This window comes from Peromyscus maniculatus, chromosome 3 (genome assembly GCF_049852395.1).
Source record: "Peromyscus maniculatus bairdii isolate BWxNUB_F1_BW_parent chromosome 3, HU_Pman_BW_mat_3.1, whole genome shotgun sequence".
Classification (NCBI taxonomy): domain Eukaryota; kingdom Metazoa; phylum Chordata; class Mammalia; order Rodentia; family Cricetidae; genus Peromyscus; species Peromyscus maniculatus.
Window position 1 is genome coordinate 7,007,699 of NC_134854.1, and position 12,520 is coordinate 7,020,218.

General features: G+C 37.0%; 1 pseudogene; it reads right to left on the reverse strand.

Moving 5' to 3' along the window:
* Positions 1-2,361: 2,361 nt before the first annotated feature.
* Positions 2,362-4,254, reverse strand: LOC102927466 (alpha-enolase pseudogene; annotated as a pseudogene).
* Between the last annotated feature and the right edge of the window lie 8,266 nt (positions 4,255-12,520).

Sequence of the window (12,520 nt, forward strand, 5' to 3'; positions counted from 1 at the left end):
AAAAGCTGCTGGCCTGGTCACTGGATATTGTGGAATTCTCTTTCTTATGTGAGTAACCCAATAGTCAGAGAGGTGGAATTCTAGGAATTACTCTCTTAGAACAAATATTGTGACCTGAAATTGTCCATTCAATCCTAATTGTGCAGGCATGAAGTGATTCTTCATCCATTATTCATAAGCTCTAATACAGTGTTACAAAAACGTTTTGAGATTATGAAAAGGAAACCTAAAGCACAATGCATTTGTTATTGCATGCTGTTTTATACTAGGTCTCAGAAATTTCAAATCTGAAGCTACAAATACAATTTAGTGAAAAATATTAAATGAAAATGGGAGCTTTGAAAAAAAAATATTATATTAAAAATCATCTGTAATAAATACTTTCAAAAACCTGGTAGTTTTCAAAATAAGACATTAGGTCAGCTTTGGTGTGGTTATTCCACTTGCTCATCATCCTTGATACTATAGTCTAGTTTCATGCTTTCACAATTTCATCTTCAGCTGCCCCTATGGACAGGGTAGGGTTGTGCACATAGCAAGAACAGTCCCTAACTAGCACATGGCACAAGATAAAATCATAATGTTCTGACTGGTAAATAAACTAAATTTTTGTAATTCAAAGAGCATGAGGAAAATGCAGCAGTACATCCATGGAACTTAGCTTTTCATGGACATTTCCATCTTATTATTTTAAAGTTATTTAAAAATTTAGTGAGCATGGAATATTTTTCTTTTGCATTTCACAATACCATTTACTTTACATAAACCTAAACTTGTCTAACAACAGAAAGAAAGAAAATAGGTAAAAATAACTTAATTTTAAATGTTCAATACCACATGATTTTTTCTACAACATTCTAAATTGCCTCTAATGTCATATATTTCATATATTTGAAACACACTGTTTTTGGTTAAAGCTTAATTCTCTAATATTCTTTAACTGTGTTAAAATATTTTATTGTTAAAATACCTTAAGGTCAAAATAATTATCATTTGCACTCCTTTAGAAAGTAAGACTTAATACTTTAATATCTAATAATAATAACAATAGAAGCCCCTTCTTTTCATTACTTGTCCTTCAAATGCTTCATGAGACTCTAACAGGGATATAGACAGATGTTATGGTACAGGAATACTGCTTACAAAGTTATGACTATCATTAAGAATGTGTGTTCTTGGCTTTGTTTCCATTTGAAGTTAGTATTTCTCATTTACAGAATTTCTAGATATTAGTTTCTACAGTTTTCTTTTTGTGACCCCCCCATTTTTCTTTTTCAAATTTGGCATTTTAGCCGGGCGGTGGTGGCGCACGCCTTTAGTCCCAGCACTCGGGAGGCAGAGCCAGGCGGATCTCTGTGAGTTCGAGGCCAGCCTGGGCTACCAAGTGAGCTCCAGGAAAGGCGCAAAGCTACGCAGAGAAACCCTGTCTCGAAAAACCAAAAAAAAAAAAAAAAATTTGGCATTTCATTTCAGTTACAAATATTTATATGCTATCTGATTATATTTTTGCCATTTTTGTCTTTTCATTTATCCAACCAAAAAGTAAGTCATTACAAATCAAAAGTATTCATCCACTAAATGATTTTCCAACATTAATATAGTATATATTTGATATTACTAATGACCAATCCAGGTTTTATTTTATGTCCTCCATGTAAACATTTTCTGTTTATTGTTAACCAGTTGCTATTAATCTAACAACTGTCTATTAATTTTTGTTAATCATAATGATAACTTCTTAGTAATTAAGATTAACTATGTGATTACAATTAGTTCTGTAAATCCCAAACCATATATTCAATGGATTAGCACATTTCCTGTTTGCCTTTTTTGCTGCTTCATACTTGATTTATGACCAAATATATGAGCATTAGGGACAAGGACTAATTTATTTTCTCGTTTTCTATTATTGCTCCTCTTCCTCCCCACTTTGCTAACTGTTTTCTCCTTTTTCTGTAGTTAAGGAAGAATCAGGGTAAAACATGATTGCTAACTGTTCTGCCACAGGTGACATATCAATTTCCCCATGAAGACTTTTCTTGAGATGGAACGGCTAAAGACTAATTTTTTTAGGAGTCACTGAGGCTTTTATTTCATATGTAAGACTCCTGGTGGGGAGTGGTGGTCTTGCCTGTGGCCACCCAAGAGATTACACTGGACTCCAGACACTCACTGGGAAGTGAGGTGACAGAAACAATGATTCACACCAGTAACATGATTACAAAGCTGGGGTCTACAGCAGGGCTCCAGGTGGTCAGGTGTGGGTTTGAACATCTAAGGAAGCAATGACATGGGAGGAGCAAGCACTGGGTGGGCCTCAAGCCACCTGACCATCAGGGACAGAGTCTAAGCATCTGGTGGCTACAGGGATCTCCAGCCCATGCTTTGCTTGGCCAGAGGGTTCCTGAAGGATCTGCTGCAAACTTGGCCTTGCTGTGAGGTATTTTTCACTTCTATAGATTTGACTGTACTTGCCCAGGTACTCAGGTCGGCTAGGGGCATCAGTTTTGATCTGCCCTGTGCAAAGCCTCATGAGCAGGTCAGAGATGAAAGTTTCCTCAGTCTCCCCAAGCCAATGTGACTCCTTGACATCCCAACCATTGAACTGGGCCAGGTCTACAGAGACTCCATCACAGAGGCGATGTGGTTCACTTTGAGCAGGAGGCAGTTTCAGGACTTCCTGTCCACAGCCTTGGCAATCCTCTTAGGGTTAGTTACTGTGGGTTTATCCCCAACCACCTGGATATCTGCACTACCTGTGAACTTCTGCCTAGCTTCCCAGTCGTCCTGGTCAAAGGGGTCTTTGATGGACACAACTGCATACTCATGAATGAGGAAATTATACAGGTCAGGCATGATGTACCTGCTGGAGTCATCAGGAGGTTTGAAATCCAGGTCAAAAGAAACCAGGAGACCTAAAGAACATAGAAGATCTATAAAACATGTGACATATATTTTACCTGCACAAACATAAAACAAAAATCGTCTTTGGCTGACTTGTGTACAATGCACCATCTCTACTTGTTTTAATGCAGATATGTATGCTGCCTTTAAAACTTTATGTATCTTCAGAATGAGGGGACCAGACAACAATGAAAATAAATGGTTCAGGTGATCCATCATCACAAAATGCCTCAATTGCAGCTTCCTCAGAGTTCTTAATCGAGAACAGCTTCAAGGCTGTTGGCTGAGATGGTCCAGACTCAAAAACTACTACAGCCAAGACTTAACCATAATCCTAAATTTTCACCAAAGATTAGCAGTGCCCCCAATCAGTAGAAAGTAGTCCAGAGAACTACACCCACAATTCTGAAAATAAATTATGAATGTTTATCATCATTTAGGAGGGTTGGTTACAAGTTGTTACTGATGATGGTCAGGGGAAAAAAAAGCTGAACAAAGGAGATTAGATTCAGATATCTTATTCCAAAAAGAAAAACGGGGGGATATACAAATAAGATAAACAGATAGATTATTGAGTCTACTTTTAAATTAATAAACAAAAAAACCAACTACTAGTCTTGAATATTTTACATTGGTATGGATTTTTGTATATTGATACAAATTTGAGGTTATATTTGTTGTGTTTTATGTGTGTTTCTACTCTTGTTTGGGATATTGTGCTTAAGCAGCTCATTTCAAAATATAAAATTATTGTTAAATACATTGGTTGATAATTAGTCATCTATAATAGTCATCCACATCTATTAAACTATGGTCATCTTAGTTATGTTTTCTAGGTATTCAGATACATATTTGTGATAGATATGTAATCTTCCAACACTTCAAAGACCTACAGAATATGGAATTTAAAATGTTTTAATAGTAACAAACTATAGAAATGATCGGGGGGGGGGGGAGAACAAGGGAATCCATGGCTCATATGTAGAACTGAATTGTATTGTAAAATAAAATTAAATTAAATTTAAAAACAGAAAGAAAAATGTTTTAATAAGTTAGGATTTTTTATGACAGTGAGATATGTCTACTCCTGGCAGCACCAATTTATTTCAGAGAAGATGATGGGCATCGAAGAAACATCATATGGAATTTTCTTTCTTTAGGGCAAAAACTAGCCATGTGGGCATAGAAACTGCCCTTGCCTCAATTGCTGACAGTTACTGTCCAAACTGAACCAGCAGGATACAAGAAAAGTGACTGATGAACTTTGCCAAGACGAGGTGGGACATCCTTCAAAATTCCCCGCTTCACAGGAAAGTCTGTAAGACATGCTGTCAGACTTGAATGCCCCATCATTACAGAGAAACTTTAGGTGACTGTCCAGGTAGCCTGATGTCCCTGTCATTATGTAACATCTTTATCTTCTGGGCACTTTGATGGCACTGAAGACTAAATAATTATGATTATAGTTTTCATTAGTTATAATAGAAAGTAAATTAGATACAAAACTTTAGACTTACCAAGATAAGATAGATAATTATTTTCTGTAATTTTTCAAATGCAAATGAATTGGAAATTGTATAATAATTCCTATTTAACTATTTTTGTTACCTATAATTTTACTTTATTAAGGTTAAAACCTTCCATTTTAATTAGACAAAAATGGGGAAATGCTGTGGAACAATGCTTTTCTACATTATGAATATGTGTTACTTTCATTGGTTAACAAAAATCTGAGATTTTAACAGCTGGGCAGGAAGTTAGGTGGGAAAGCCAAACTGAGAATAGTGGGAAGAAGGAGGGCAGAGTCAGAGGAGCCACCAGCCAGCTGCTGAGGAAGCAGTATGTATTAAAAATTAGGTAACAAACCATGAGCCATGTAGCAAAGCATAGATAAAAAATACTGGTTAATTTAAATGTAAGTGCTAGCTAATAACAAGCCTGAGCTATTGGCCAAGCATTTATAATTTATATTGAGCCTCAGAATGATTATTTGAGAGTGTCTGCAGGACATGGAATGTCTGCCTACAGTGAAGGGTGGATATTGGTCATCTCAGTTGTCTATGCTAGCCACAGGTGGTTGTGGGTATTCTTATTTTCCCTGATTGGGCAGTCACAAGAAGCCTTTCTCTCCTGTGCTCTGTTGTGACATCAGACTATCATTGTATTGAAGTTTCCCATTCTGTCAAGCCTGATTAACCTTCACCTAGTGTTCTTTTCTACTTTCTAGAGTACCCAATCTGCCAGCAATGTGTTCCATGCTTACAAAAATGAGCTCACTGCTTTGTACTCATAGTGGCTTTTTGCATTACTTAGGGACAGAGCATTATACATGAAATATTTGAGCATTGTCAACTCCATTAGAATTAATTAAATAATGTTCAATTCCATAAAAATTAATTATTTAATTAAGTGTGTTTGTGTGTATGTGTAAGTGTGTGTGTGTGTGTGTGTGTGTGTGTGTGTATGTGCATGTGTGGTGTAGGTAGGTAGGTTTAAAAACAACTTGTACTTGTCAGTTTTCTTCCTTTCCCTTGTGGGTCCTGGGATCAAAGATCATCGGACTTGGAATTAAGTACATTTACCAGATGATATGTCTCACTGGCCCAATTTTGGTATACTGTCATTACAAAATCCTCTTAGAAATTGTTCAACATCCTTAGTTACCAGGGAAATGCAATTCAAAATAACTCTGCGATACCATCTTACACCTGTCTGAATTGTTAAGATCAAAAGCACTGAAGACAGCTTATACTGGAGAGGATGCAGAACAAAGGGAATACTCCTCTACTGTTAGTGGGAGTGCAAACTTGTACAGCCACTTTGGAAAACAGTATGGCAGTTTCTCAGAAAATTGGGAATCAATCTTCTTCAAGAACCAGCTATACCACTCTGAGGCATATACCCAAGGAATGCTCAATCATACCACAAGGATACATACTCAACTATGTTCATAGGAGCCTTGTTTGTAATAGCCAGAACGTGGAAACAGCCTAGATTTCCCTCAACTGAAGAATGGATAAAGAAAATGTGGTACATGTACACAATGAAGTACTACTCAGCAGAAAAACAATGACAGCATGAAATTTACAGGCAAATGAATGGAACTAGAAAATATCATCCTGAGTGAGGTAACTCAGACTCAGAAGGACAAACATGGTATGTACTCATTCGTAAGTGGATTCCAAATGTAAAGCAAAGGATAACCAGACTACAACCCAAAGCACCAGAGAAGGTAGCTAGCAAGGAGGATCTTAAGAGGGATGCATGGATTGCCCTTGGAAGGGGAAATACATGAGATCTCCATGAGTAAACTGGGGATGGTGAAGGGAATGGAGGGTAGGGAATGGGGAATGAGAACATAAGGAAATGGGATGGTGGAGCTGGAACAGGGACAGAGTGAGAGAGCAATGAAAGAGATAACCACAATAGAGGGAGACATCATGAGGATAGGGAGAAACTAGGTGCTAGGGAAGTTCCCCAAATCCCCAAGGTTGGCCCCAGGTTAGACTGCTAACAGTAGTGGAGAGGGTGCCTGAACTGACTTACCCCAGTAATCAGATTGGTGAATACCCTAACTGTCATCATTGAGCCTCCATCCAGTAACTGATGGACGTTGACACAGAGATCCACAGCCAAGCACCAGGCCAGGCTCCAGGAGTCCAGTTGAAGAGAGAAGAGGGATTCTATGAGTAAGGGCTGATCATGATCACGATCGTGCTGGGGAAATCTACAGAAACAATGAAATTAACATAGTGGGAACGGGGGAAAGCTGCTGTGGGGTGGGAGGAGGAAAGAGGGGGGGCTCTCTGATTGGTCTGTAAAATGAATAAAAAATTCCTAAACAACAACAACAAAAATCCTTCTAGATATTGGATGTTTAACAATTAACATTGTTCAGAAATAGAACTTGGTTTTTATGCTTATATATGCCTAATTTTATTTAATCATGTTTAAGAATATATATATACATATATTAATTACTACATAAAGTCCACAAAATGAAATTGTTGTGTGGTTTAAGTTCTCCAGTAAGAAACAAAGCTTATTTAAAACTAAGCAAATGTTTACTTTTGCTTTGTATAATTACTAATAAGTAACTTTTAATAAGTTTCACAGTATTGATCCTTTGTAGATATTTCTCAACATGAAGTTTTATTTATTGGTCTGCATATAGCAATTGAAATTCTTCAAATATCTGATAAATAAATCTTTAAAAAATATATACTGTGTAGTTGGAGAAATCATATGGCATATTAGTTATTTTCATGTAGCTTTGACATAATATTTAATACAAGCAACCTAAGGGGAAAAGGGGCTTATTATGGATCACCATTCCAGGACTTTCCAGTTCATCGTTGAGAGAAACACATGCAGTCAGGATCTTGAGTCAGCTCATTACATTGTATCTTCAGTCAGGAACCAGGGAGTGATGAGTACTTGCTTTATCTCGTCCTCTCTTTTTAATGCAGTCCAGGATCTAAGATGCAGGATTGACACTTTCTACTTTTAGGCTTGGTCCTCTTACCTCAGTTAACAAAATACGTTTAATACCTCCAATCAAGAGACATGTCTCCTTGCTCTTGTCAAGTTGATGAAGTTAATCAAGACAAACATTCTCTCTGCTTTGACCTTTCATGTCTTAAACAGTTATAACCAAAATAATGTTTAATTATTTCTTCATTCATTAGGTAAACCTTCTGTATTTGCTGTGGTTTATAATAAATGGTCTCAAAGAGTGGAGAATAATCTATTCATTCTTGTGTATTCCTAAAAGATTAATGAATAAAACTGAGTTTCCAGAATAAAATTTCTGCTGCCATCACATATTGACAGACTTTTTCACTGAAAACAGCAACTTTATACGGTCCTCATAAACAGCATGATGTCCAAGATTCAATCATGTAAAATATCCCCAGAATATAAATACAGTGTTAGTTTCAGTGAAATCATTAACTATTATGATGATAAATTATTATACAACAAGTTGTGTGTCTATGTCCCTGTGCATATGTATGTGTAAGCACTGAAAATGCAAAAAAAAAAAATCAAATTTATATTCTTTATGCTTTCCCCAAAAAAGGCATCTAACACAAGCAAGTCATTTAAATTCTTTGGATTTCTCATCCCAGAATACCGTATTCTTTCAAACTACTTCTTATTTAACTAAAATCCCAGGGGCTATAAGACTGCCAAGAAGTATAGTATTTCTAGCTCAAAGAACAAGGACAATTCCCCAAGTGTGGAATGTATTGAAAGTTGTTTATTATAAACACAGAGATGCTGAAACTCTATTCACTGTAAGACAAATTGAAATCCAGTTCACTCGGAGGTAAGCATTGCAGGAGCAGCTGCAGCAGTAAGCCTCGTGGAGTCGGCACAGTTTTAATGAGAACATCAGAAAAAGTTGAATTCTGCTGTTTTCTATTGGCTGTCAACAGCACCTATTCACTAGCACTTTCTGTTATAGTAGAAAAGTTAATCATCTGGATTCATTGGATATTCCAATAAGCATATCATTATCATATAAATATACTCTGCACTGAGAAAATATTCTGTGTTGTAACTAGACAGTGAATGATCTTGCAAGGTCGTTGAGGCTATATAAATTATGGATTTTGAAAAGTCCTAGTTTATGGTGGCTTATTGTTGAAGTGATCTGTGAAACCATTGTAAGGGTGGACATTTGGAGAAGGTAGTAATAATGTGCTTCTCTTTAGAAACCTCAGTGACTGTAGAAATTAATCACAAAAGTCAACATTTTCACACAAAATTATTCTTATTTATTTCTTAGCTGCTTGCTAGTGGCAGGGCATGCAGTCCAAACTGGTTAGATCTGTAACAGAATTCATTACCTTGTTTACCAAAGATGTGTAAATGTAACTAAGCTTCAAATAAAAGTGAATCTGTGTAAACAATAATTAGGGTCAGTGTTCTTGATCTTTTGATATCTCTGTTCACTGGCCTATACCCTCAGACTCTATCTAACCTCTGGTTCATATCATTTAATGAAGCCAGGGAAAACAAGAGAAGATTTATGTTCTGAGACTTTCACAGTAGTTTTGGATTGATTTTGGTTGGAGTAGGTAAGGTTGCAGACCTTAGATGCCTCACTAGAGGAAGAATGCAGACTAGCATCAATGTCTCACCACTGTCTTGCTTCCCTTGAAACTGTATAGGCAGTAAGAGACATCACAAATGGGGCACTTTAATCTTAATAAAGCGTCTGACCCTTAAACAGAAGACATTTATAAACAATAATAACACTAAGAACTACGCAGAATTCACACTTAAAAAATTGTTTGTGTGCACATGGGCGTGAGCATGATGGCACAAAGGTAGAAGTCCAAGGGAAGCTTCTGAGAAATGCATCTCTTTCTTCTGCATGTGTTCTGGGGGTCTAACACAAGTTGTCAAGCTTAGTGTCAAGTTCCTTTACCAGTGGAACTATCTTGTAGTTCTTGAGTGTTCATATTGTGGAATATTACTTTAACTATGTAAAGGTGTGTTACATTTGTTTAATGGTGTAAAGATGTGTTGTTTTGCCTGCCTCGGGCACCGGATTGGTCTAATAAAAAGTTGAATAGCCAATAGCTAAGCAGTAGAGGGATAGGCAGGACTAGCAGGAGAGGTGGAGGAATCCAGGCTAGGAGAGAGAAGAGAACAAGGAAAAAAGAGAGGGAGACACCCAGAGACCACCATCTAGGTAGCCATTAGCCAGCCAGACATGGAAGATGCAGGAAAAGTAGGATCTACAGAAGGAAAGAAAGGTTTAAAAGTCCCAAGGCAAAAATGTAGATGAAGAGAAGCAGTTAATTAAGTTACAAGAGCTAGTGGAACAAGCATAAGATAAGGCCAACATTCATAACTAATAAGAAGTCTCCATGTCATGATATTGGCCCAAAATAAAGCCTGCTACATCTACATGCTTTCAATAACATACACAATTATACAATTAAAACTTATGTTTCATTTCAAAGCACATGTAATAATCTCATCTAGTTATAACATTCTGTGCACTGATAAGCCCAGCTGCAAGGAACTGACACTGGGCAACATAGTTAAGCTGCACAGGCTTTTAGATTTGAAATGACAAAAATAACTATAGAAAAAACAAGATTAATTTTATATGAAAGAGTGAATTAATTATTTTTCTTGTTTCTGTGACAAAATACTTGAAACATCACGTAAAAAATAACATTGGCTGACAGTTTCAGGGAACAGCATGTTAGGGAGAGCAGTGTCATGCAGGAGCAGTTTTGCTGTGGTGGCAAGAACATGGCGCAGCCAGCCACATTATGTCCATAGTCAGGAAGCAGGGAGTGACGCATGTTAGTGTGCAGCTGCCTTCCTCTCTTTCTATTTTTATTCATTCTGAGACTCCAGTCTATGGGATGCTCTCACTCATACTCATATTTGATCCTTCATTTTCAGTTAAGCCTCAATGGAGTCATTCCCACTAATACACTGAGAGTTGTGCCTACTAAGTCATTCTAAATACAATCAAATTTAGAGACAATGAACCATTATAAGACTACTATTTCTCAAATTGACACTGAAACACATTGCTTTTCTCTCTCCCTCTCTCTCTCTCTCTCTCTCTCTCTCTCTCTCTCTCTCTCTCTCTCTCTCTCTCTCTGTGTGTGTGTAAGTACACAAATCCTTACAGGTGTGCATTTTTTTTTTGTGAATCCAAGAAGTCCAGAAGACATTGGGTGTCTACCTCTATGACTCTCTTGCTTGCTTTTTGAAACACATTCTTTCACTGAACTTAAAGCTTGTGTTTGTTTGTGTCCGTCAACTATTTAAGAAGCCAACAAGCCCAACTGATTTTCCTATATTATTGTTCTTCAGTACTGGGTTTACAAGAATGAGAATGCCATGTTCAGCCTTAATCTGGTGCTGGAATATAGTCCTTGGGCTTGTGTTAGTAAGTACTCTTCACCATTGAGGTATACCTCATTAGCTCCACTCAATTAAACACATCTCTCTTCAGTATAACATTCTAACCCTGATCTCTCTATGCTCAACATCATCTAATATTGCAAAAATGCATTAATTCCAACTGTGAAAATTCCTATAATCTTAATTGTTTCAACACTATTTAAAGATATAAGGTCTCTTCAGAGATTTTAGTAAACCTCTTAGCTGTAAATCCTATTAAAATTTGAGTTAAATATTTCCAATATACCATTGTATAGAATATTAATCATTCCTACGCCAAAAGGGAGGAATGGGTCACAGGAAATAAAGATCAGACCAAAACAAGGCCCAAACCCAGAGAAAATGAGAAACCGTGCACAGTAAGTCCAGTATCAGGGGCTCCTGTTGGCATCCTCTGGGATCCACAGCCTTTATCTTCCAGTTCTTTTGCCCATAGCAGATGTCTCCCTCTTAGGCTTGATCCACTGTTTTTCTGAGTCTGAGGCTTTTCTTAGTGAGTATCCCACGGAGCTTGAATATCCTACTTCTTGTGGTCTCCACTGAACTTTAGCTTATACCTTCAAAGCTTCATGTGATGACTTTTCAGAGCCTTATCAAGGAATCTTGCCACACATTGATTGGCCCCATCACCCCTTTGGAACCTTGATTGAAGCCTCCATGACTATGTAACTCTTGCATTACTCATGCTTATAAAACACCATGTGCATAATACTGCCAATTCTGCTTCTATTGCAAGATACGGTCCTTTGTAGGGTCTTCAACCACAGATGTAACAATCAGTAATTTGGTGACAGAATTTGCCCCTATGCCCACTCCCATCCCCTTGTGGATGTTTTCCAGCAGGGAACTCTGTCAACATCATTCTCAGTTTAGTTCCTCTTCTTCCAATGACTGCAATTTCAAAAGCTGGGTCCTTCAGCAGGTAAGCTCTTGTTCTCAAGGCAATCACCTATTGTCCTCCTGCAAAGTATATATTTTTTTATTTTTATTGTGCTCATCTCCTTAAATATTACAAATGCTTTGTCTATAACTTCCTTATATAAAGTTGATCATATCCATGGATTTTTGTTTGCTAAACACATTTTGCATATTTTCATGTTCTGAGCTTTCGTTAAATCATGTTTCATGTTTTGGTGTAACATGAGGTTTATTTTGACTCACAGTTTGAGGGGAAGGCATTGTGGAAAGAATAGCTCTAGCATTGATTGCATGAGTGTGGGATAGCTGGTCTCCAGTTTCAACACCCAGAAAGAAGCGGGGAAAAATGTGGATGCTCTTCTTTCTCCCTTCTTATTCTTGGGTCTGAGACCCCAGTTTATGGTATGTTGACACTCACATTCAGAGTGGGTCTTAATGGCCCACTTAAACCTCCCTTATAAATACCTTCACAGACAGTGAAAGGCATGTCTCCTATGCTATTCTAAATTAATCAAATAGATAATGAAACTTAAACTAACCATTGCACAGGGATAGAGCACATCACAATATTTTTGTTAATCCTAGTACAAATATATATTTTAAGAAATATATAACAAGGTGTTCCTATGCTGCCAGTGAATTAAATCTTATTTCTGATATACTGTTTGCATAATTTTGTATCATCTCAACTATCAAGTTTTTACTTAATCATCTTATACATAATGGTCTACATCTATATAATTTATTGGTCATTGAG